At 38.0% G+C, this 25,695-nt stretch overlaps 1 protein-coding gene across 1 annotated transcript in view; it reads left to right on the top strand.

Moving 5' to 3' along the window:
• The window catches only part of LOC149798243 (uncharacterized), a 99,178-nt gene that overhangs the window by 32,906 nt on the left and 40,577 nt on the right, over nt 1-25,695 (top strand). The gene's annotated exons all lie outside the window — the stretch shown is intronic.

Genomic DNA, 25,695 nt, shown 5'->3' with positions numbered 1-25,695 from the left:
AGAATTCGATATTAATTTTCCAACTGCAATTCCAGTAAAAGAAATCGCGCTGGCACAATTACGAGTATATCACAGCTGGCCCAACATCAGGTCGACATCATTTCACGGACAGTTGCCAGATAATTCATTTGTATTTTCATATAAGAATAGCGCTGATGGCACACCAGATTGGAATACTATTACACTTCCCACTGGGAGTTATCAGATAGAAGAAATCAACAAAGAAATACAGCGTCAAATAAAACGAATCACCGGAAAAGAAGCAAAAATCAATATATCAGCACACGAGCCAACGCTGTCCACGATCATCGAAATCTCAACACCAGGTTACCACGTAGACATTTATAACAGTTCAATCAGAACAGTATTAGGATGGCCTGAAAATCCAGCACCGACACCACCAACACCAACGAAGTCTGATTACGTAACTGACGCGCAGTCATATCATGGAATTACACCGTCATACAAAAAACAACTGGATGATCTAAAAGGAGCAAAGTTGTTTAGCTGGATTCCACATGAAGACGGCCGCGATATTGATTGAAGTTTTTTACAGATAGGGATTGGGGGGGATAGGGGGGCTAGAATTCGTCTAAGCGAAATTACTGAATATTTTAAAATTGTTAATGTGTTGCACCGAGCACAACTAGCGCATCTACGGTACCGATTCCAAGAACATCTTTCCGATGTAACAGGTTCACGTGAAGAAATTATTAAACGAATTGAGATATTAAATCAGATTGCCGCGGATATGGAATATTATAACCAGCGAATGATTCAAACAGTAATTGGCAGTGAACCCAGCGATAAACAAAAATTTCTGAATAAGTACTCGCTGACCGAAGCTGAACTACCGAATTTTAAATTACCAGGATACGTCCCCCGGCCACGCTACGAAAACACGTGACTGATATCGTCGATGAATACTTCCCGGATATTCTTGACCAGGACAAGCGAATATTGCCACCGCCAACTATCTTAACACACAATAATTCCACAGTGAGCGATGGCCGGCATATTTCTCCGGGAATCGTAAATATCACTGATGTCGTCGCGGTCAATTTTGTATGTGACGCAATTGATGGCAGTTACAACATAGACACAACAATATCAAATCAAGCCCAGCAAGGGTTTATATTATACTCATTTACTCCTAAAGAACCACCTGGATTTTTGATTGTGCAAGAACCAATCAATCCTGCATTTCTGCGGTGTCATAACCCTATGCTGACAAGGATAAATTTTAAAATCACTGACCAGCAGGGTAGACTTTTGGACCTACGTGGCGAGACTGTTAGTATAAACTTGCTGGTAAAATCTTAAGGATTTTCGTCGTGAAAATACGAAGTATTTTTCAGAGACTTTCAATTAGCGATATCATTATCATAATAATGTCCAAAAAATCTTCGAATTACCAGAAGTATGATGATGATGATGAAAATCTCACTGTTCTGACGCTAGCGTAACAACACAAGGTGTTTGTGAATCACTAAGTGATTTTGACAGTGATTTTGTTGTCAGTGATGAAGATGTCTCTGACAGTGATTTCGCTGACAGTGACAGTGAAACACAAAGTGATTGTGAATCACAAAGTGATTCCGATGATAGCACTGTGGGAAACGCTAGAGACATCACCATCAGCGACAGCACTGTCGTAATAAATTATATTAAATGAACGCGAAAATAATAGCATGTATCAACACTTGAAATGTTCCATCGTTGACAAGCGCGCGCTTGAAGAATTCATCCGAAAAATATTTACCGGAAATCATTTACCGGGTTAAGTTATAATAATCATCGATAAGTACGGCAATGATGATTTTTACTGACAGATTTTCAGCTGAAGCAATTCCGCGAAAACAATATCACGATGATTAATTGTGACGCAGACCAAATCCTTAATTATGTTCACTCGTGCATTTCACGGGATCATGTCGATAAGATACTGCAGTAGAAATGTCGAAGATATTTCCATCCTTTAGGATTTTTAAAAATATCGAAGATATTTCCATCCTTTAAGATTTTTAAAAATGTCTTTGAAAATATTTTACTTTATACACATTTTTTTTACCACTGACAATTTCGCTGATTTTCGTAGGGTATTTTGCTATGAAAACCAACAAAACAGACCAAAGTCACAGATTCATATGGGTATTTTGCTATGAAAACCAACGAAATCGTCCATTTTCCTCGATTTGATAAGGTATTTTGCTATGAAAACCAACGAAATCGGACAGTTGCATAATTTACACAGTAAAAAAAAAATATTACTTTTTTTTACTTTCGATTTCACTTCCAAGTACTTGACTTCGTCAAGGAAATCAAGGTGAGGTATTTACTTCCTCGTCAGTGACGAATCTATCATTGCTTTCTAAATTCTCTGGATTTTCAGCGGACATACAATGCTTTAATTTTCTGACCCGATTGTTAATTATCTTCTTTGTTTCATACTCGGCTGCCAGTGCCAGCCTGATCTTTTCGATTGCACGAGACAGTGGAACAAATTCATTTATTTGTGTCTCCGCTACGCTGGCCAGTGTTTTATACAAATTATTTTGTTTCATCTTTATGAATCGATATTGAGCAGGAAGAATATAACGCCCTGCACATTTAGCTTCGTATAATGATTCAAAATCTGACAGAATAGTTTCAACATTTAGTAATATATTAAATCCTTGTTTTTCTAATTTTTGAAAAGCATCAATCACATTATTGATATTTTCTCGATTCATATTTATATATATTTTTATATCTTTAAATATTTAAATATTTAAAATAAAAAAACATCACATCTCCTTTGAGTCATATGATAGGCTACCAAACTCAGGAGGGGGCGGAAACACTAACCCCGATTGAGCTCCTAAACTGCCAAATAACAGTCTAGAAAGCCCAGAGGGTGTGTTTGCGAAACGACGAGACATTCCCCATTTGTGAACCTCCTAGCTTACCATTTGATATGCTAGCAAGGCTCATATGGGGACAACACATAACATGTAGTATTTACATCTGTAAAGCTTCTAAATTGCCACCGCATTTTAGCAAGCTTACACAGTAGTAGAACTTATCTTAAGACGGTACAAACACATAGTATTAACATCTGTAAAGCTTCTAAATTGCCACCGCATTTTAGCAAGCTTACACAGTAGTATAACTTATCTTAAGACGGCACAAACATAAGTATTTACAATATTTACAGCAGTTGTATTTTACAATTGTATATATAACTTATCCTAGGACGGTACAAACATATAACTTAATTCTAACTTATCTTAAGACGGCACAAACATATAACTTATCCTAGGACGGTACAAACATATAGACAACACAGACAGATGCGGGGTTATAATTCTACATCCAACAAGTTGCACACCCACCCCTGAAATCAACCCTGTTTGAGGGTAAAAGGTTACCCCGAAACGGGGCGATAACGGAGAAAGTTGTGCAACTTCGTTGGGTTTCGAAACCCCAATATGATATCAGGACGATATTGTATATAAACTGACTGATACCCGAAAGTTCAGAAATAGCTCAGCGTGATTTGTTTAAAACGTATTTTCTTAAATATTATCGTGTGGAAACCACAGATGAGCCATAAACCCGAACAAGTGTAATAAAATAGTGATATTGTCTGTGAAAAAAAAGATAAATACACGTTTGCTTTGATTTCATCAAGGGATAAAATCATTCTTGCGCTGTCACCTTGATAGCGTCAAGGGAAGTTATTTACTTCCTTGTGCAGAAAATCGTCTGCTCGTACCTGTAAAGTGTTATAGCGCGCTGTTGACAAAGTCAAGGTGACAACGGGGAAATAATTGTATCACTGACTTTCACGCAGTCACTGCAGAGTTATCTACATAAGAAAATATAATCCAGCTATCAAACCTATTTGAAAAAGTTGATTTGATAATATTCTCTGCAACACGATGAACCGAATGGGAGTGAATACCAAAATACTTCGCAGCTGAGTTCATTGGGCGAAATATATTTTCTTTATTAGTATTTTTATTGAGAGATCTGACAGCTCTGGGAATGTTTGCAAATTTACCAGCGTCACCTCGTGCAGAATTCTCACTTGGAGTAATGGCTTGCAAATTCTGAAGAGAGTTATTAAGTTTATTATTATCTTTGTGATCAATTACAAGACCTTTTTTGATCTCTCCGTTAAATACCTCAAACACAAACCTGTGAATATAATAGTTTTTACCGCCAGCAACCCTAAAATGGAGGTAACCAGCATTATTAACAACACCAACTGGCTTTTTCCGCCTACAGTGTCTGACTATTCCCTGTCGTGATGCTTCATAATTCTTGATGGTTGGATGTGAGACAAATTCTTGATTCATTTATATAATAATATATTTGTCTAATTTATAATTTGTCTGAAAACCTAGTTATATAATCACTCTCGGATTTTAGCGCGTCTCCGTTATTTTTTTTATTGTAATATCGCTTGAGTTCCCATTATCGTTTCCCCCCGCACCCCGCACATAATTGTGTTTTACCTCTGACACCAATGCCACATCGCAGGCAACGAATAGGTCCTGTGCTTCCTCGTTTGATGCTCTGTATGTGTTCACCGCAGAATTCCTTCCTACAGGGCTTACCACAGACTGTTACGGATCCAACTTTTAACCATTTGCAGTTGTTCATTGTATATATAATATATTTTCTTATTTAAATATTTGTCTTAAATATAATAATGGAGGAGTTTTCGAAATTATCCGCAGTTGGCGCTGGGAGATACGATCTTGACAGGCTAAACCCGGATCCACGACGACGGCATCTAACTGATCTGTTTAATATTATCAACGAGGGTTAAAAAGAATTTCGCGACGACGGCGCATCTCATGTATGGTCGTCATTTAAAATTATCCGCGACGTTGACGATGTCAGTGATGAGAACATCATCGATGCTACAATGACTGATGCCCGAGCAAAAACAATTATTGATTATATTAATTTTCATCAACGTGAAAAGAAATACTTTTTCAGAATAAAATTTATCGTCAACGCTGAAGACGATACGTGGATTATCCGTGACAAACTCGACCCTGTTCTTGCTAACGGAAAGACAATTCTGTTAAGCAGCAATTCCATACCAGGAATGCTGACCGGGATTGATATACCATATTACGCTCGATCGTATCCTGTAACCGCAGTCATTTATGGAATATATCCTGTAAAAAAACAAAAATTGATAAACTCGCTCCGATGCGATTTTCAACGCTGAATTGTGTAGCCGAGCGAGTAATGGAACATTTTAAAAACGCAAAACGAGGAAACGGTTTAACCGATCTGCGACGTGAAAAAATAACATCATGGGGTGAATCGGTTAAGAATACCGGGGCAACAATAAATGATGTTGCTGTGCTATCAAGTAAATTAAAATGCTCAATAACAGTAAAACACTAACCGGGGAAATATTATATAATTCGAAGCATTATAAAAAGTCAGGATCACCGATTGAAATTATTGATCATAATTCGCACGCGTGGACTGATGCAGTTACAATATTTCCACGAGACCGTGTTGTCAAGTTTTATTCTGGAAACATATACGAGGTTATTTACACGATGAGTAAAACCGACCCTGTGTCAGTGTGGTTATTTAGGAGCTCTGAAGATTCCGAGTATGATCAATTTGTGAGACCCAACGGAGAATTATACAGAACAGAATCGTTGCAACAACAAATGAAAAGAAATTCGTGCAGACCAACCAGAAGTCAGTTTCTTTCGGATATACAATTAAGTTGTGTCGAGTATGGTCATGGCGGGTTATGGAATACCCGGTATGACTACCGGGATATGATTTCCGTGGATATGATTGCCTGCTACCCAGGAAGCTTTCTCGGGAACGGCGAGTGCCGCGAATACTTTGCGCGGTTTGGACACCCCGCGAACTCGATGACACGAGTCGCCGTAAACGGCGTTTTACCCGACGCTGACCTGACAGGATTTGCTCGTGTGACTTCGTTTGAATTTGCTGCGGGACTTCATCCGATTTGTTATGTTTGGTTTGGCAGACACTTCGTCGAAAAGCGCTGGGTACCAATAGTGTTATTGCGATATATGCTTGACAGCGGCATACTGGTATCGTTGACTGTCAGTGAAGCAATCATATGTTATCGACCGCAGACCTCAGTTTGGTTACCAACACCGGAGCGTGTCAGTGTAGATGAAGTTATCGGCGAGTATGCACGAGAGTGTCCAAATACCCCGATGGATGTCATCGTCAGTGAGGCTCCTAAAATTCTCAAGATTAAACTCAAAAACAGTGAAAGCACAGCGAAAGATCTTGGACGAAGAATAATCGGTAAATTTACTCAGGATGCAGCATTTGATCATAAAATGCATCACTCGCGGTTGATTATCGATGAAGCTGAATTGGATTTTATATTCGCCGACGCGGTTGCCAGAGACATATTTTGTAACAGGGAGGATGTGTTCTTGTCCGACGGGAAAAAGTTGGGCACAATTGTAAGTTATATCGACGGAGAATCGCCTCAATACACACATTTGAGATCTTCAATCCTGGCTTATGTTTCTATAAATTTGTTATCGATAAATTTGTTATCGATGGTAAATCGATTTCCTGACCCATACCATACTGGTATGGCAGTAAGAGTTGCCACGGATTCATTTTACATCGACAAGAAATATTCAGAATCACTGACCGGTATAATGAAATTGCGCGGCGGAGATGAATGGGGTTCATGGAGAATAAAAGCCGAGATGTTGCACGAGTATTGTGAATCCGCTGATGTTGCAATCGAGGATGATTATTATAAATCCGAGATGCCAGAAATATCTTCCGCACCGTCTGTGGATGATCCAATCACCAGACACAAAACTGTTTATTTGAACGGGCCGGGCGGGTCTGGCAAAACAACGCGAGCGATTGAATTATTTCGAAAATCAGATATGATTGTGCTAACACCCACACACAGACTTGCCAGAGAGATGAAACAACGAGGAGTCAATTCTTGTACTTATCACAGCTTTTTCAAATACAGCGGCGGTGTGTGGACGCCAGATCGAATGGGAACAAAATATATCAATGATATAATAATTTGGGATGAGATATGTACGGTACCGCTGGAAACGTTAAAAACATTTCTTGATTGGCTGCTAACGAAAAATACTGCAGTGATTATGTGCGGCGATCACGGTCAACCACCTCCGTTTGTCGGCACATCTCCGCATGATTGGCTGAGGAATTTTGTTGATTATCACGAAGAAGTGTCTGATGATTACCGAGCACTTGATGCAACGCTGAAAGAATTTAAAACACTAATCAGGCTACAACCGAATAAAATTCAATGTGAAATCATGCGCGAGATGATTCCTGAAACTTCGATGAGTGACTTTTTACGAGTGTGGAAACCAGACGATTTGATAGTGGCAAGTAGAAAGATAGTCAGAGACACACTTCAACAACAGCTATTTCGGTTGCAACAAAAAAAGTTTCCAATGCTGCCAACGCCGTTATGTTATAGACCAGCTGATACGCGGTTACAAAATATAGATGTTAATATTCCAGGAAAGACAGAGAAACAGAATTTAGTATTGAATGATATTGTGTTAGTTGACTTCGATGCTGTCGAGGATGCACTAGCGATGAATAAATCCCCGTGGACGCTAGGATACGCAATGACAATTCATTCATCTCAAGGACTGACTATTTCAGATACAATTGTCTGGATCATTGATGATCGAATCGAATGGTCAAACTTAGTTTACTTAGCGGTGTCCAGAGTCAGAAGAATATCTCAACTGCGAAGAATTGTCCTGAATGAATCAAACGCTGATAAAATTAATAATGAAAACAACAGCAACATAATAAGAAAAAAACTCGTCGGTTACAAACAGAGTGACAAAAAAAAATAATCGCGATTTTGATCTTGACGATGACTTCGTTGTTGCGCTGAAACAACAACAGAATAATCACTGTGCGAGCTGTAATTGTATAATGCTATGGCAGTATTCGAATAAAAATTCAAGACAATTTACCGTAGACAGAAAAGATAACAGTCGCGGTCATACACGTGATAATGTCATGTTGACCTGTCTTGAGTGTAATCGACGTCGGGGTGCCAGCGCTAGCTAAGTCACTTCAGTGATTTTGGCGGCAATTGTGTGACCTCGGGAATTACCTGAAGTTGCTCACGGGTGAATCCGCGTTGAGGAGCAGTTGAATCCAACCTGTAGATTGCTGGTCTGCCAGTGGATCTTGTCACGGTGGATATCTTATGTGTGGTAACACTCCAAATGGGATCAGTCGCTCTTCGTTTACCACCTTCAAGTTCACCTGGTTCATATAAATATCTTACAGTAACATTACCCAGTATCGGCTGCGCTGAAGAATCACGTCGTACGGGTATATTTTTTTTCGTGATCGCGATGGAAGGTTTCATGTTGGTTGTTCGAGTTATTTCATTATTTAGTGCAGTTATCACGCTTGGTAATCTTGCAACCCATTCGCGCGATCTCGTATCCTGAATAAATTCCTTCGCGTATTGATATCCAAATAACCGCTCAGCAAGTGTTCTATTGAATCGCTCAACAATTGCCTGCTCACGGTGAATTTCAGTGTGTCCTCGTCGTATGGTGACGTTATGTTGTTTCATCAACGATGATACTGCACCTTGAAATTCTTTGCCAGGATCAACTTGTAATAAATTTGGCCATCGCAGAGGTCCTCGCCGATAAATTCTTTCAAACGCAGAAGCAACCTCAGATGCTGTTTTAGTTGTTAACGGTTCCGCATCTTTGTATCTACTGGCAACATCAACTATGGTTAACGCGTACTTGTATGTGCGTCTTCGGATAGTATCATGTGGCAGAAATAATATATCAGCCTGATGAACCTCATTTGGTACACTAACATCGAAATGCGCAAAGTGAATTTGTTTAGGGCGCGGTAGATAAATTTGCCATATTGCCTGTCGGGATAACCAATTTTTGGCAGTAACCGCCGTAACTTTTGCTGCTTCAGCGAGTTTACTAATTGCCGCGCTACCTCTCCAATATCCGCTTGGGGAATAATAAATCGACTCCATTATATACCAGTACCTAACGCTAATTTACCTTTCATTGCGGATTTTATCAACCAGGATGTTAACTTTTCTTTGAAAGATTTATCAGGGATTGCATTTAACGCGTGAATTAATTTCACGTCCGCGAGATGGCGCTGTTGCAAATCTTGCTTCGGTAAGCTACATCATGAGCATGGTACGCGCTATCAATAGCGTTTATCGGATACTCACCGGGTTTTGGTTGATCCTGAGCATCAAGTCTGATATCAAGTCAGGTTCCTGGACCACATTAATTATATCCTGGAAGAAGTTTTTCTCCTGGGTATTTAGCCCACGGAGCTCCTGGCAGCGCAGTTAACTTGGCTGCGATATCACCTCCTTTTTTTTAAATAAATCTAAACTTTTTTATACCGCATCGTTCACACTTACCCGTGAGCGCTTGTCGATTATTTTTTGTTGTAATTGTTGTTGTATCCGTAGTTGGGGTACGTGCTCGGCATTTCACACAATATAAATCCATATTTATTTTATGATATATTAAATGGAAATCACTGACTTTTCCGCGACAAAGCGACGAGAGCCAATCAAGCATAACTCAGCGCTACCAAATTCAATCCGAATGATTATCATAGGTCCATCTGGGTCGGGTAAGACACAGTTGTTACTTAATTTGATAATGAAGTGGATGAAGTGGGATAAATTATATTTGATAGCCCCGTCTGTGGACGATCAGCGATGTTATCAGGTGTTAAAAGATTTTAACGAAAGTGCAAAATCGATAATGGAAAATCAAAGTGATTTTCACGAAGATGTTATTGAATTTATAACTGATATCAATGAAGCACCGAGTATCGATGATATCGATGGATCGATTAATAATTTAGTCGTGTACGATGATATCATGTTGGACAAACAATCAAATCCTGCCAGGATATTTTCACGCGGCAGGCACAAAAACGTTGATGTGATTTATGTAACTCAACGGTATACACAAATTCCGAAAGTGATCAGAGATAACTGTAACATTCTTGCAGTGTTCAACGGAGTTGACGTACACACGTTACGAAATATTCATCAGACTTGGTGCAGCGGAGACATGGACATAAATAGATTCAGAAATTTCTTTAGTCGTGCTCAGGCAAATCCACACGGATTTGTAACAATAAATTTACATGATCCTCGGACACGGTATCGAGTTGGGTTAGATACATTTTTTAACTAAAAATCCTAAAATATTTTACATGATAGCAGCAGAGGGACTGGGCCGCCAACGTCGTCGTCGACGTCACCCCGTCAAGAAATATTTTTCATAGTGAGTTATCTTTGTCGAAATAACCCTTCTATCCAGAAAAGAGGATTTAGTCATCATAGTTTCTGGATAGAAGGGTTATTTTTGTGAAATAAGACCTTCTATCAGAAAAGCTTTCGATAGATGGTCCTGTTGGACGAAATAGTTGGTGGGCTCAGTCTCTCTGCTGCTATATGCAGTAGCGGCTAATGTATTGGTGGGTGTTTTTCCAGTCAGCAATCACGATTTCTCTGGGGAAAGTACGCAAACAGCCTTATGTGTGTTGATACAACTGACTGTATTGTATCGCACGGCTGGAGAACAAATCTTCATTCCTCTGATAGGACCGTACTTGTTAAAAATCGTTAACGAACACAAAACTTTGATAGTTTATCTTATTTTTATATGTGTCAACATCTCATCAAAAACCACAATAGTATCATCCAAAACACTTAGGTTATATTTCAATTCCTCTTTTCAGTAATAAAATATCTTGTTTATTTCCTTTACACTTCAGTATTGACACCTTTACGTTTTGGTTGTGTTCGTTCATTTTTTTAAACTGTTCTCTTTAACAGAATGTTTTTGTCACGTTGTTTTGAAGAAAAGGTATGTTAGGGTCTGTTTACAACGTCATAAAGAAAGGTCTATCATAATAGTAGAATGGTGTACCCGGCACGTGCGATGCAAATGCAATCGTGTGCCCAACAATATTGGAGTGCTGTTCCCACCTGGTACAAGTCAAATTTATGTTAAAATAGGACAATGGTGTTCCCGGCTCTAACGATATATAATAAAAGCAGTGTACACGACAATAACCTTTTTTGTCAGTGATATGATATCCACCTATCCGCCACCAGTATATGCGTAGTAGTTCTGCTCTTCAGTTTTGTACTTAGCATTATTGGTTTGAGTTTTAAAGATCAAGAATTTCGCAGGGTTTCCTAGTCGGTTATCATAGTTATTAAAAAAAAGACCTACATACCTTAGTGTTGTTAAAAAAGTGCAGTTCCTCTATTTTGGCGTATGATTGATTGGTGTAATTTGGGTATTAGAATATACAGTTTAGCCTTACTTCAAATGCGAATCTCTCAACAGACTGCCAGCTCCGCTTGGTTATTTTCACTTCCTTGAATTCAGAGGTAAATTGAAAAAATAGTCTCTACTCTCTCTCTCTCTCTCTCTCTCTCTCTCTCTCTCAATGTCTTCAATTAGGACAGTGGAAAGCTGATTTTAATCAGATTGTGATATCCAGTGGATCTTGAGAGTGTATATATTGATGATTTCCCGTTTATTTAATCTGTAAAAAAAAAAATAATCAGTTACAGTTTTCGCCGAATTGGACGAAATTATTTTAACTTACAGTATAGTATTCGCCTATAATTAAACTTATATTCAATGTGCTACATTAAGAGCAAAAGAACAGAAAAGTAAGTCATTTAGAACAATAGATAAGCAAATCACTTGTTGTGTAACGAGATCGTCGGGGTCATCTCAATGTGTTACGCAGTGAAAAGTGGCTGTTTCACATTATATCCCCCACTCCACCCCTTTTCTCTCTCGCTGCAAGATATAACCGTCGATCATAATTGCTTTGACACAGGGCGCCAGCCACTATTTGTCGCTTGTAGCTGGGTGTTATAGACGCTGTTGCAACTATGGTCACGCAATTTCATGTGTGAATTCACATTTAGCACTGAAGAACCGATCCTTTAATTGGGGATATCGGGCGGTTGATGAATTTCTTTGGAACCAGAATAATTAATTTTTTGTTTTACATAAAGATAATTTAATTCGATCAAGTAATATAATGGACCTTTTGTTACAAATGACAGAAAAAAAATGTGACAGAAAAAAAATGTACAAGTTATTTGGGGTCTCTTAAGTGACCTTTTTGCTGGTGGATATAAATTATTTGCTGTGCAGACAAGACATTCAACCGAATTTCCTGTTAGTTCATTTTTAACACATACCGTCATATGTGTATCCAATTATAAGACATATATAGCTCGGATTACTGTCTAGCATGTCTTGTAATCTGTCTGTTAGCTCGGATTACTGTCTAGTCTGTCCTGCAACCTATTAGCTCCCATTACTGACAAGCCTTTCCTGCAATCTGTATATAAACTCGGATTACTCACAAGCCTTTTCTGCAATCTGTATTGCTTGCAGCGAGCTACTTCTGTTAGCTTTTGACATATAGCGGCATTCACCAGCTTTCTTGAATGCATCCCGGAAGTAAGGCTCATCTTTGTACTCAAAAAGGCAAATTTACCCTTATCATTCAGACATAGCGAAAAGTTTGGTGTGTACACTGCCCCACACATGTGTACTCAGGTTTATCAATGGGGAAAATCAGGGAAATACCTTCTCTTTAAATTTTGAACCCTGTGCAGAAGTACGAAGATACGAAGAAAACCAAAATAAAGACGGGTTCGCATTATATTATATTGAAGGAGACGGCTAGGTATCGCTATTGAACAACCTGTACTCTCGTGATGTTTAAATTTGGAGGACAAATACTAACAAAAGTTACACAGTCTTCTGACTTTTAAACCGTTCCCATCAAAGATTAACAAAATAAAGATCACTTTCATTTAGAAAATATATATTTAATCGAGACAGGAAAATATGTCTGAAAACATTTAGGTGTACTAAATCTTTGGTTTTATTTGCATATATAAGTCTTTCAAACCGTTGTTCATTTGTCTTCTGGCGAGTTGGATATCATAACCCTAACGTTTATGGACAGACAAAAGTGTGAACGAATTGACTTTAAATCGACTATAATTACTTCGTTAAGAAACTGTGGTCTGACCAGCGAAACACATTTGATTCTTCTAGCTCCCAAAATGGCGGATGGGACAAAAGTGTCTTGCAATGCTTCAAATACTAAAGTTAAAACCAATTATTATAAAACAATGAGAAAGCTTAGAAGAAACACGTTGTGATTCGTACTGAACATTACATTATGAAATGAAAATATTTTCAGAATAAAAATAATTTCACTTTTCCTGTCTTATACAAGAAAGTAACATTTTTGAGGATCACCATTTCCGATATAATATAGACCGTAAAAGCTAAGACAAACTGCGTGCTTGATAATTCGAATAATTTATTTGAAAAATATATGCTGCTTTTTCTCTTAAAATGGAAACTTTGCTATGACGGGTTTTTGTGCAGCCACTGTGGTAGGTGTGTTATGGTTTGGGTGGGTTGCTCCCAATATTATATTTAAATTATGATAGAGGTCCCATCCAGGCTCGATTTTGGTTTTTGGTTGGAAGTTAAATTAGTGAAATATAGATGTGAACCTGCGAGCCCCCATGTCAGCAATGCCGACGGTTAAATGATTCAATATACAAAAAAGTGACATTCAACGAATAACAATTTAATGACAATTCAGTAGTCAGATGATGAAAATTTCCCAAGTACTCCCCTGCCGCTCGACCCTGCGATAGCCTATAGCGTTATTTGATTTGTAGTGTGAGATAGCTTTCCACCTGTCCTTGTATTCTACTCATCTGTGTATTCTTCTCTCCTATTCCTCCAATTCCTTCTTCTCTTCCTCCCGACTTCCTCCAAATTCCTTTTCCTCCTCGACTTCTCTGTAATCCTCCTCTTTATCCACTTTCTCCTCCACAATTCCTTTTCCTCCTCCTCCTCGACTCTCTCCACCGACTAGACTTGTCGACTCCGACTGCTCTGCATACATACATACATACATACATACATACATACATACATACATACATACATACATGCATGCATACATACATACATACGAGTCCAAGCTAATGTTGGAGCCCAAACAGCTTCTAGGAATCTTTGCGCCATATTAATATCAACGCATAAGCGTATTTTATGATTCTGATCTTACCAGGCTATTTAGAATTGAAGCAATGAATTGTTGGCCGTGCCAACTTTGTTACAATTGTCTCTACATCTGAGAACAAAACTTTTATCATTTCTTAGGTGCCGAATATATGAAATTTATTCATGACAATCTACATGAGGAATCTATGTATAATTTGATCGTCCTGCATAACATTTTTGTATTATTGTATTATAAACCTTCCCTCCCTCCCTCCCTCCCTCCCTCCCTCTCTCTCTCTCTCTCTCTCTCTCTCTCTCTCTCTCTCTCCCAGTACGTATTCATAATAGCATGTACATGCATGCGTGCAACGTTTAAACGTGTTTGTAAATTAATAAATCTATCGGCCTTGATACAGCGCGTTTCTGTTTGCACGTCTTTTTCTCTCATATCATGTTATTAACTTTGTTGTGTACACGTTGGAAAATTATCCTTGGTTTAATCTTTATGTCATCGTTGAAATTGTTAAAATCTCTGATGCGAGTTTTGTTTGTTGCTTCCTTGGCTACAAACCCTGGCCTGATTGATTGATGACCGTTTAAACATATATCCCACCCCCCTGTAAGGGCAGTACTCATTCCCTTGTTTAGCAAATAATGATAAATTGCTATTCATTGAAGATAGATAAGTCAACATATTCCGAGTCAACATTGACTCAGGAGGGTACTTCTCCGCTTCTGTTAGCCCAGCGTCAACAAAAATAATTGAACTCTGTAGAGCTATATTTCTTTGATGGCAGTAAATGTCGTAACTACTGTTTAAGTAGGTCACAAAGACACTTGAAACAGAAGAAATACACCAAAATCAAGTAAATACATAAGCAAAAATGTTTTAAACGTTTCGGTTATATTTCTTCTTCATTCTCATTCCAGTTTTTCAGATGTTATGATAAGTACCCAGAATACATTCCACGAATAGGCAAGAGGACGAACAAACCTAATACTAGAAGAAAAAGCATTCATTACTGTTGGAGCCCTCCCAGCCTTTAAGGTTGTCTCTATTATACAGTCACCTTTCCTGTATAGCCAATTTATCGTGACCCTTCCTAGTAAAGTACTGTACAAAAAAAGACGATGTTCAGATACCACACGTCTTACGAGGTTACTTTTCAAATTTCTAAGAGCATATGACAAGTTTGAATATCTTTTAATCAGTTATCAATCATTGTATATCACTCGCGTTTTCGCAGTTACAATTTTTTTTTTTTACATGTAACTGAACAGCGTCATTGTCTAGGGTTACTATCAGAACTTTCTCCATTTTGACAGTTCACCTTTCTTAAACCCTTTTGGCAATCACCCCATCCCCTCTTAATATTTGTTTTGAATGAAACAAGTATCTACACCGTTTTCATTGGCAAAACTGGGACACCGTGTGCCCGAGTGGTCTATAATTCTTGCCGTTACCGTCACAGCCATCTCGCCTTTGTCCGCATGGGTTCGAGTCTCGGGCTCAGCTTGTGTTGGGTATGTGAGAACGCTTGCAAGTAGCTTCTCGTGAATCGGTGGATTTTAACGGGGGATTTCCTGTGTTCTTTCTCCACCAGTTATACTGGGCGACTTGTATAACTTATCTTGCGCTGAGAAACAGCGTTAAACCCAAAACAACAGCAACAATAACAACATTGTTAAAATCTTAACTGGCATATTTATCGGTTTCTTTAAGTGCAAGTCCAAAAAAAAAGAGCGTTGACTAAGATCTTCTCATATATCATGTGCCAGTTGATCAGGATCTACGTACTTCGACTCCTTATCTCCAAATGTGTTTATCCTTTGTGCATAGATACTTGCACGCATTGTAAAATGAAGTCCAAGTGCTAAAGTAATACAAATTAATGAAAGAGAATATTTGATCTCTAAATAAACAGATGATACCTTTTTTACCATTCTGTGAAGTAAATCTTTGAAGTCTTCCCTTAATCTCTTATTTTATTATTCAAAATTTGCTGGACATAGCGTCAACATTGATAAAACTAATGCTATATGGTTTGGAAGCAAAGTAAGGAGTGAGGATCGATCATATTAGAGTTATCAAATAAACTGTTGAGTCCGTCATTTTACATTACCAGGTGTAAGGTTTTCAACACAATTTTTGTTAAGTAAAAAAAAGGACAAAAAAGTATTTTTTTAAAAATCCGCCTCTAAATTGTAAGTAGTGATCAGTCTTGACCGTGATCTGTGGCGACATCAAGCTAGTGCAGAAATTATTGTAGCTGCATGAGATCTCCGCCAATGAATTTTCGTTTAAGTCCGACTGGATTTCCTGATGAGATGGTAAGATGTAATACGCTGTGATAATGAGAAGTCGTCGCGTTCCACGTAAACACGGACAGTTTCATGTTGCCCACTGTCTACAGCAATACGTTGTTTTATCAAAGTAAAGTCTCACACAAAACCGACACGTACAAGATTTTTCTTCCTTTCATTGGACCTAGCTTACTACTTCTCCTACTTCCACCCACACCCATCCTGGCTCAAACAAAAACGTTGCTTTATTTTTTTTTAAAGAAGATTTTTTTACATTTCTAACTTGACAATAAATTAAAACGGCTATGGCTGAACCTTCGATCTTTTGGAAAGCTTTATCCTGTTAACTGTTGTTAAATACTGCCAAGCATTTGTAGTTTTACTCCAATTACACAGTACTTTAGATTTTGACTCGTTTTCTTGAACAGCTTGTTTTAAGATTTTACCTAGTTTAATAAACGTGAAGAGATTGTATAATTGATCTGTTTTGATATGCCATTTAAGAACGTTGATGTGTAAAGATTTGTTTTAAAGCAAACTGTGTGTGGTTGTTGAATGCCAAATGCTAAATAAATAAATAAATAAATATGTATTTATTTCTTTTTAAATTTATTTCTTATTGTTGTCGCTCCCTTGTTCTTCTTTTATTATTATTATTATTATTATTATTATTATTATTACAGTGGAAAATCCTCATTTGTAAAAGAACACGACAGAAAGTACACGTAATTACACGTGATGGTGATATGTTTGCAGTACATTTTTAGTATTTGTTTCCTGTACATAAACAAAGCAAATAACAAATAAAAATTATGATATCTTTTTAAAATTTTACGCTAATAACACATTTTAAATAAAGAAAATCAACAAATTATGAGAAATATGGAAGATGTGAGTTCATTCTCTAGATTTATTACCGTCAACATAATGAGGTGTATACATATGTGTTCGGTTGCTATGCAGTGTTGCACAATCAAGTGTAAGCATTAGGTGAGCACTGTGCCAAAAGAAGGACGTCCAAGTAAGTAATTGTCTACCATGACGATAGTATTAGGTGTTAAAATGAACGAAGAAGACACGATTTTTATTCCCGTTAGCTACCTCGATTATCCGGTTATTACATGCCAGTGTATGTATGTATGTATGTATGTATGTATGTATATAGATTGTAAAACGTCATTACTGATTTTAAAAATAATACAATAATTACTATTATTGGGCCTAATTGTGGATAGTCCTTGGAGATTTGCTAATTTAGGCATATAAGTAACGTGATTATTAGGGCTAATTGGTTATATAAAGCGTCTTTACTGAAAATAATATGTTTAAATATGCCACTCAAAGAGCATTGCGATATTTACATCGACTCCGTCTTCGTATCACGAACGTTCAAGTAACATTTCCGACTGTTAATGATTAAATCGACTGTGGACTTTGGTCTTTAATGCCCCGAAAAAAAGATCGAAACACATAAACTCCATTGTTGTGCGGATCAGTTTCCAGAATGTTTGTTTGAAACTAAAACAGCATTTACTCTGATCTTCCATACGGCATGCTTCGGTGTAAAACTAAATTTGTAAATGCTGCGCAAGACGGATTGTTGTACCACAAGTAAAATGGAACGTGATATTTGTTCAGCTCGATGTTCATCACGAAAAGCAAATTAGTTTTTAATCCTGGTTTAAAAGCTCCAAAAAGAAGCCATAAGATATAAATAATTATATACTCACTGTAACATAAGCTGCTTTCACATCAAGATAACAATTCTGTCTTTCACAGAAGAACCTGGATTGCATTATTTGCGGATAATGCTGGATATATGTGATTACTTGTCAAGGACATTGAAATAAAACAGAATCGGACCTACACCTTGGAGACACAAGAAAAGACGAACGACTAGCTGATAAATAATAACAAAGTAAACTGATCAAATGAAGAGAACAAAAACTACAATGAATATAAATTTCAGAACTGATTTTTAGATTACGGAGGAGAATTTATTTTACAGAGTGGTACAGTTTTACAGGCCATTTAATTAGGAACGGGGGACTTTTCAAAAAGAATAGTTCGTATGCTTTTATTTCTTTAATTTTTTTCAACTTACATGTGGGAATTAATTCATATCATATTTTAGCAAATCAGAGCAAAAGTAGCTTTTTCAAGCTATCTATGAGCTTGAAAATTATTAGTATTTTTTTTTAAACCATCTCGACACCACTAATAAATCAAATGGTCGATACATGTTAAACCTAGACACGTATGCAATACACGCGTATATATTTTATGCCAATGTGGTCATGCATGTATATTTATTCAAATTAAATTTAATATAAATTGCTGATCAAAAACTTACTAATACTAAAATAATACAACCGAAGTCTACTCAGTCCCGATTGTTGAATGATCTTCTCATTAAATATAATTTTTTAAAATTTTTGACAAAAATTATTGATCGCTATGAAAGTTTACAATAGTAGCAATGTACTAAACTGTATCAAGAAAATATGACGTCGGGACTATCAGAGCAATAATAGGGTAGTACAAATTTGTTTTCAACACGCGCTGCTTTTATTGTGACATCATTGCCCGACATTCAGTTCGGTTTGTACTAGACCACACCTTTAGGATGACCTCGTCCAAGACTGTCCGCATAATCTAACTCTAATTTTGCCTATGTACTTCTCGAGTCGTGTAAACAATGACTTGCAAAGGAAAATGGATGTATGATGATCAAAATAATGTGAATAATTGTCATTGAAAGGTATATGTAATCAGATTCTTAAAATAAATGACACTCGTTACTGAAATAGTTTGTTCTGAACGACTACATGACATGTGTAACCATTGCTATACCCACAAGGGGCCGTCCATTTAGTACGTACGCATGGAAGGGGGAGGGGGTTAACCCAAATGCATGTGCTTGCGTGTGTGTGTGGGGGGGGGGCCTACTGATAATGTACGTACGCATAGGAAAGGGGTGGGAGAACCTCGATAATAATTTGTCTAATACGTAACCTGTTCGACTGGGTTCAGTCGGCGTACAAACATTTTAAAGTTACGCAACTTATTTCTTTGACGCAACCAGACATTCAACGTCGGTGGACTATCTGTTTTATTAAACACGTTAATATCATTAATCCTTGATCGTTTCTGCGTGGATTAAATATAGGCCTTTCTTTAGAACGGGGGGGGGGGGGTGCGTCAAGCGTACGTACGCAGGTGAGGGGTGTGTGCAAAAAATACGCACGTGTACAGGGAAGGGTTCAGGCTTTGCCAGATCTTTGCTTACGTGCTAAATGGATGGCCCCTAAACACACATACACGCAAATAGACCACAGACGATGAATGCCCATGATTGTTGATGGAAAAAATGCATTTTAATTATATTCACTAATAAAGGTTTGATTATATTTCTTTCCATGGGCTGTTCAAACATTACAATAGTATACAAAACTGAAGTGCAATCGTCCTGTCTTTAATACGTTGGTTGGTTGGTTGTTTTTGGTTGTTTTTTTTTTTTTTGTGTGTGTGTGTGTGTGATTTTTCGCTAATAAATGCTCAACTTGCGAAAGGCACTTTCCACCCGTGTTATTGCCTACAGGATATATGGAGACACTTTAGTTTCCTTTCAATGAAATATCTACATTTAAATTCGTGTTGAATTGCATACGACTAATCGGAACAGGTTTATTGTCCGTTCTATTATTTTCTATCACAAGCTAGTTCTTGTTTTAATGTAAGCGCATGGGATATCGACATTTTAGACAAATATAACGTATTCAAGGGCCTACTCAAGTCCATATCAACACGATGGAGTAGATAAATCCTTCCAAGTTTTCTTAAGAAAAAAAAATTCTTCACCAAATTAAAATTATAACTACTGACCTTGACAATAGGAAAGCGCGTTTAATTTTGAACAGGTACTTGGATGTCAATTTCAGTTAGAAGAAAAATTGATAGCAGACGGCACTACACGAGAATATTTCAGTACAAATCAGCTATATTTGCAAACTGTTATAGGTAACTTTTTGGAAGGCAATGTTGTCACGGAATTGTATAAATCCTTTCATTTACTAAATACATGTACTCGGGTTTCGTTTTTTGTGTACAACGATACCCGTACAGTTTTTCGAAACAGTGAGTTCGGTTCATCCTATATCGCACGTGCGATGTGCTTTCGATGGGAAAAACCGAATACTTCCAGCACACAGACGATGGCTGCATTGTCAGTGTATAAATGCCTCACCGTAAGAGGAAAATCTTCACATTACGGAAAGTCGTGTCAGTGAGCGGTCTATTTAAGGACTTGCACATCTTCAGCTGTAGAGCTGATCGGATTCGACGTGGTACCAGCTGTAGAGCTAACCATAGAAGTTGACCAAAGCAGCTGTAAAGCTGAACCATAGCAGACGTAGAGCTGAGTGAATAGTGTTGCTGGTCGAGTAGCAGGAGATCGGGCGTTGCTGACCGACTGGTGGGCGCTGATTGCTTGATTGACCAAGGAATGGTGGTTGGTGACTACCTGGAATATTGACTGCTTGATTGACCATTGTGACTGGTGACGGTGTGTGTAACTCAATACATGTAATCTTTTAGCCGTGGGCTAATTTTGGGGTTTGTAATACCCAGTGTTTTGTGATTGTAAAAATATTTTGTATGATATCTGTCCCTTTGTTTTCATCGTTTTACCATTTGAGTAAAATACCTCATTTTTAATTATTTTAATGAATTCATTTTTACTATTTGTGTAAAACACATCATTATTTTCGTCGTGTGAAATTACTGTGAATCATTCACCTTTTGTTAGGGGCGGATTAAAGCTCACTGGTGCCCAAAGCACTGACAAATCTTGGTGCCCCCTCTCCTTTCTACGTACACATGGGAAGATAACCCTAGGGTGCACCATGATCAAGAAACAGAACATTATGATCAATTTGCACTAGTTTTATCAATTTTTGTTACAAATCTTCATTCGTTTTTTTCCTTTTCACCCTTTTCTCAACTTTATGGTGCCCCCTTTGGCCCTGGTGCCCTAAGCACGTGCTTAGTCTGCTTAATGGTTAATACGCACCTGACCTTTGTCCTTGTACTGTGTAACGTCATTTATTTGTATTTTCATTTGGAGTATTAAGTTCGTGCGGATTATGTTACTTTGTCCAATATTTGGAAGCTTCTCTTGGGTCGGTGGTTCTTCCCGGGATTTTCCCGGGTTTTTCCTCCACCATTAATACTGGCCACCATGCATAGCCTATCATGTGCTGAAAAATGGCGTTAAACCCAACAATAACAACAACAATCAATATTTGGATCTTATACACGCACGTATTAATCATAATTCTTTTCTCATTCATCATTAAACATTGTATTTGTATCACCATCAAAAGTGTTTGTGTTATAAATCCAAAATCCAACCCGGTTATCTTGTTACAAATGTAGCTACAAGTGGTACAGTGTCATAATGTTACTTCTGTCTGTCAATCTGGCAATCAAACTGGAGTTACTATGATAATTGTATTTGTTTATACTCCTATCAATTTTCATATAAATTACTATGTCACTTTACATACAATTTCAACGTTATTAATACAGACTTCGTCTTACATCATAAACCGAATTACATTATGATCACCTGATTAAAGCATGAATATTAGTTTCTGAACAAACGCGTACAACAAGTCACTCATTTTCACAATTGTCACTGACAATAACAACTTCTTTGACCCGTAGGGGCAGCAGACCATATATGTGATTAAAAGCGAGGTTTCCTCAATAACGTTCCCGTGAGATCTAGATCTGTGTCTGAATTCTATCGCTAGTGGCACTGCTATTGTAACCAGGAATCCTCTGGAAAACAAAGTAGTTCCAGCCTCGTTACAGAAAATGGTGATCCGGAATCAGATGTTGTCCGTATTTATTTCCTACTTTAAAAAAATATACGGGACAATTCTAGCGCTTCTTAAATAAATGTACACATATACTATAAAATCTTTACTCTGCCATTTTGAGTAATACGTTACCCTAAATTTAAAATCTTACTATAAATTCATCGTTTTGATTAGCCAGGAATTGTTGGGGTAAGATTTGGAATCGATTAACCTGTTATGACGGATGGGCCGGTGGTTGGGACGTAAATACATCGCATGCTAAGCTCCAGCGGATGCAGATGCGGGAATCAACCTCATTGCTTCCCATTTCGACTCCGATGTTATACCTGCAAAGAATACGATTCATGTTTGGTCAGTCACTTTTTCTATTTGTCACACAGTTGGTGAGATAGGTAAATATAAAAGATCTCTACTGGTAGAAATTCTTCCAACAAAGTATCACAGTGCAGACATATGAACATCATGCCGTGAAGTGTGTAAAATATCTAAAAAACGCCAACCGAAAGTTGGTCACAGTAACCTAATGTTGACTTGAAGGATTCTATTCATGAGTGATTTATTTTGTTTATTATATGTGCCATTGACAGAAATAGGGGCCATCCATTTAGTACGTACACAAAAATCTGGCAAAGCTTGACCCCTCCCCCTCCCTGTACACATACGTACTTTTTTCACCCACCCACCCACCTGCGTACGTACGCTTGACGCTCCCCCCTCCCCCGAAAAAAATATCTATAGAACAGCCTATATTTAATCCACGCAGAAACCATAAAGGATACACAATACTAATGATATGGAAAAATGGGAACCAGCCTGGAAATGGGCGTACATAAAATAGAGCATATATGGGTTTGGCTGATCAGGATTGGCTAATAATGTAAGTTATGTTTTAGGAAAAGGAATCTTTTGAGAGCTTATCCTAGTTGCAAGTGAAAAAAATAGACAGTTTTATTGATGGAATTTTAGTCGTTTAACAAACCTTGAGTTTGGAACACACATTACTAAAATTAGCACCCGACTATTTGGTGCGGAATTGAAAGCACATGTTTCAAAGCACGCAGGTCCAGAAAATGCCGCGGCTCATATCCTTTCCTCAACACAGAAGCTGACATCCTGGTTTCATCTATACTGATAAATGTTTGATCATGAGCACTCAAAACGTTTAAGTTATTGAATTTTTAATATGGCGTTTGCATAGGTTTACTATGGGAACTGAATTAGTACTGTGAGTCCTATAGGATTAATAATATTAACTTGTTTAATAAAACATTCCACCGACGTTGAATGTCTAGCTGCATCAAAGAATTAAGTTGCGTAACTTTAAACAGTTTGCCTAGTGTCCGCTAAAATTCAAACGCCGACTGAAGTCGAACAGGTTACGTATTGGACAAATTATTATCGAGGTCCCCCCCACACACACACCGTTTCCTAAGCGTACGGACATTATTAGTAGACCCCCAAACGCAAACGCATGCACTTGGGTTACCCCCTCCCCCTCCATGCGTACGTACTAAATGGACGGACCCATAGTGCATGTTGATCACATGCCATTGGTAGAAATATTACATGTTGATCACATGCTATTGGTATGAATAGTATATGTTGATCACGTGTCATTGGTAGGAATAGTATATGCTGAATACATGCCATAGGTAGAAATAATATATGCTGATCACATGCTTTTGGTAGAAATAATATATGTTGATCACATGCCACTGGTAGAAATAGTCTATTTTGATCACATGATATTGCCAGGAATAGTCTTATGTTGATCACATACCACTGATAGAAATAGTCTATTTTGATCATATGCCATTGGTAGAAATAGTCTATGCTGATCACATGACATTGATGGGAATATTCTATTTGACATGCCATCGGTAGAAATAGACTATTTTTATCACATGCCATTGTTAGAAGTAGACTATTTTTATCACATGCCACTAGTAGAAATAGTCTATGTTGATCACATGCCATCGGTAGTAATAATGTGCGTGTGTGTGTGTGTGTGTGTGTGATTTGGATTTTAACGTAGCTTTAACAATATTTCAGTCATATCGCTACGATGTCTGCATTGTGGCAGTTTATAGTGATGTCTAACACTGGGGCATCATGTCACAGACATGTAGCAAGATGACCCACCCAATCACATTATCCTGACACCAGGCCGACCAGTCCTAACACTAACCTCTTAATGCTGAGCGCCTAGCAAGGAATCTGTTAGTACCATTTTTGTAAGTCTTTGGTATGCTCGGCCGGGGTTCGAACCCGCGACCTCCCGCACCCGAGGCGGACGTTCTAACCACTAAGCCAACGGAGCGGTGGTAGTAATAATATATGCTGATCAAGTGACATTTGCATAAATAGTAAATGTTGATTATAAATATAGATTGCATTGGGAGACTTACATAAATACACGAAGCTGGATGGTGGAGATAATCCATCAGAGCAATTTTCATTACTTTTAGGGGGCCCCGAGTGGCCGAGTGGTCTAAAGCGCTCACCGTTACAGATCACTGCCATCTCACCTCTCTCTGCGTGGGTTCGATTCTCGGATTCGGCTAATGTGGGTATGGGAGAAAGCTTGCCAGTAGCTTCTCGTGGGTCGGTGGTTCTTTCCGTGGTTTTCCCGGGTTCTTCCTCCACCATTAATACTGGCCGCCATGTATGCCTATCGTGTGCTGAAAAATGGCGGTAAACCCTACAACAACAACAATCATTACTTTTGTCTGAAAAATAGGCCAAAGTGGGTGATAGTGGTTGTTATTCTCCTTTTATAATTGGTGGATAGAAACCGAAATATGTGTGTGTGTGTGTGTGTGTGTGTGTGTGTGTGTGTGTGTGTTATTAGGATGTTTAACATAGCTTTAACAATTTTTCAGTCATATCGCTATGATGTCTGCAGTGTGGCAGTTTATAGTGATGTCTAGCACTGGGGCATCATGCCTCAGACATGTAGCATGATGTTCCACCTAGTCATATTATCCTGACACCAGGTCAACCAGTCCTAACACTAACCTCTTAATGCTGAGCGCCTAGCGAGGCACCTGTTAGTACCATTTTTGTAAGTCTTTGGTATGACTCGGACAGGGTTCAGACCCACGACCTACCGCTTCTGAGGCGGACGCTCTAACCACTAGGCCACCGGAGCGGTCGAAACAGAAATGAAGGAAAATAATAAGTATGTTCATTAAAGAATCTTCGACTGCGATTTAAAACAAATATTCCTAATATTTCTTTCATTTTCACATTTAAAAAATAAAAGAATTACAAAGTTTTGAAAGTGTCACCAAGTCTAGAGTATATACCTGTATTAGTCCAGCCTCTTCAGGTAAACAAGAGGTCGAGTTAATTTTCAAATTCGAACT

The sequence above is a fragment of the Sinohyriopsis cumingii genome, chromosome 6, assembly GCF_028554795.1.
Source record: "Sinohyriopsis cumingii isolate HCF-2022 chromosome 6, ASM2855479v2, whole genome shotgun sequence".
NCBI lineage: Eukaryota > Metazoa > Mollusca > Bivalvia > Unionida > Unionidae > Sinohyriopsis > Sinohyriopsis cumingii.
This window is presented reverse-complemented; position numbering and strand designations above follow the sequence as displayed.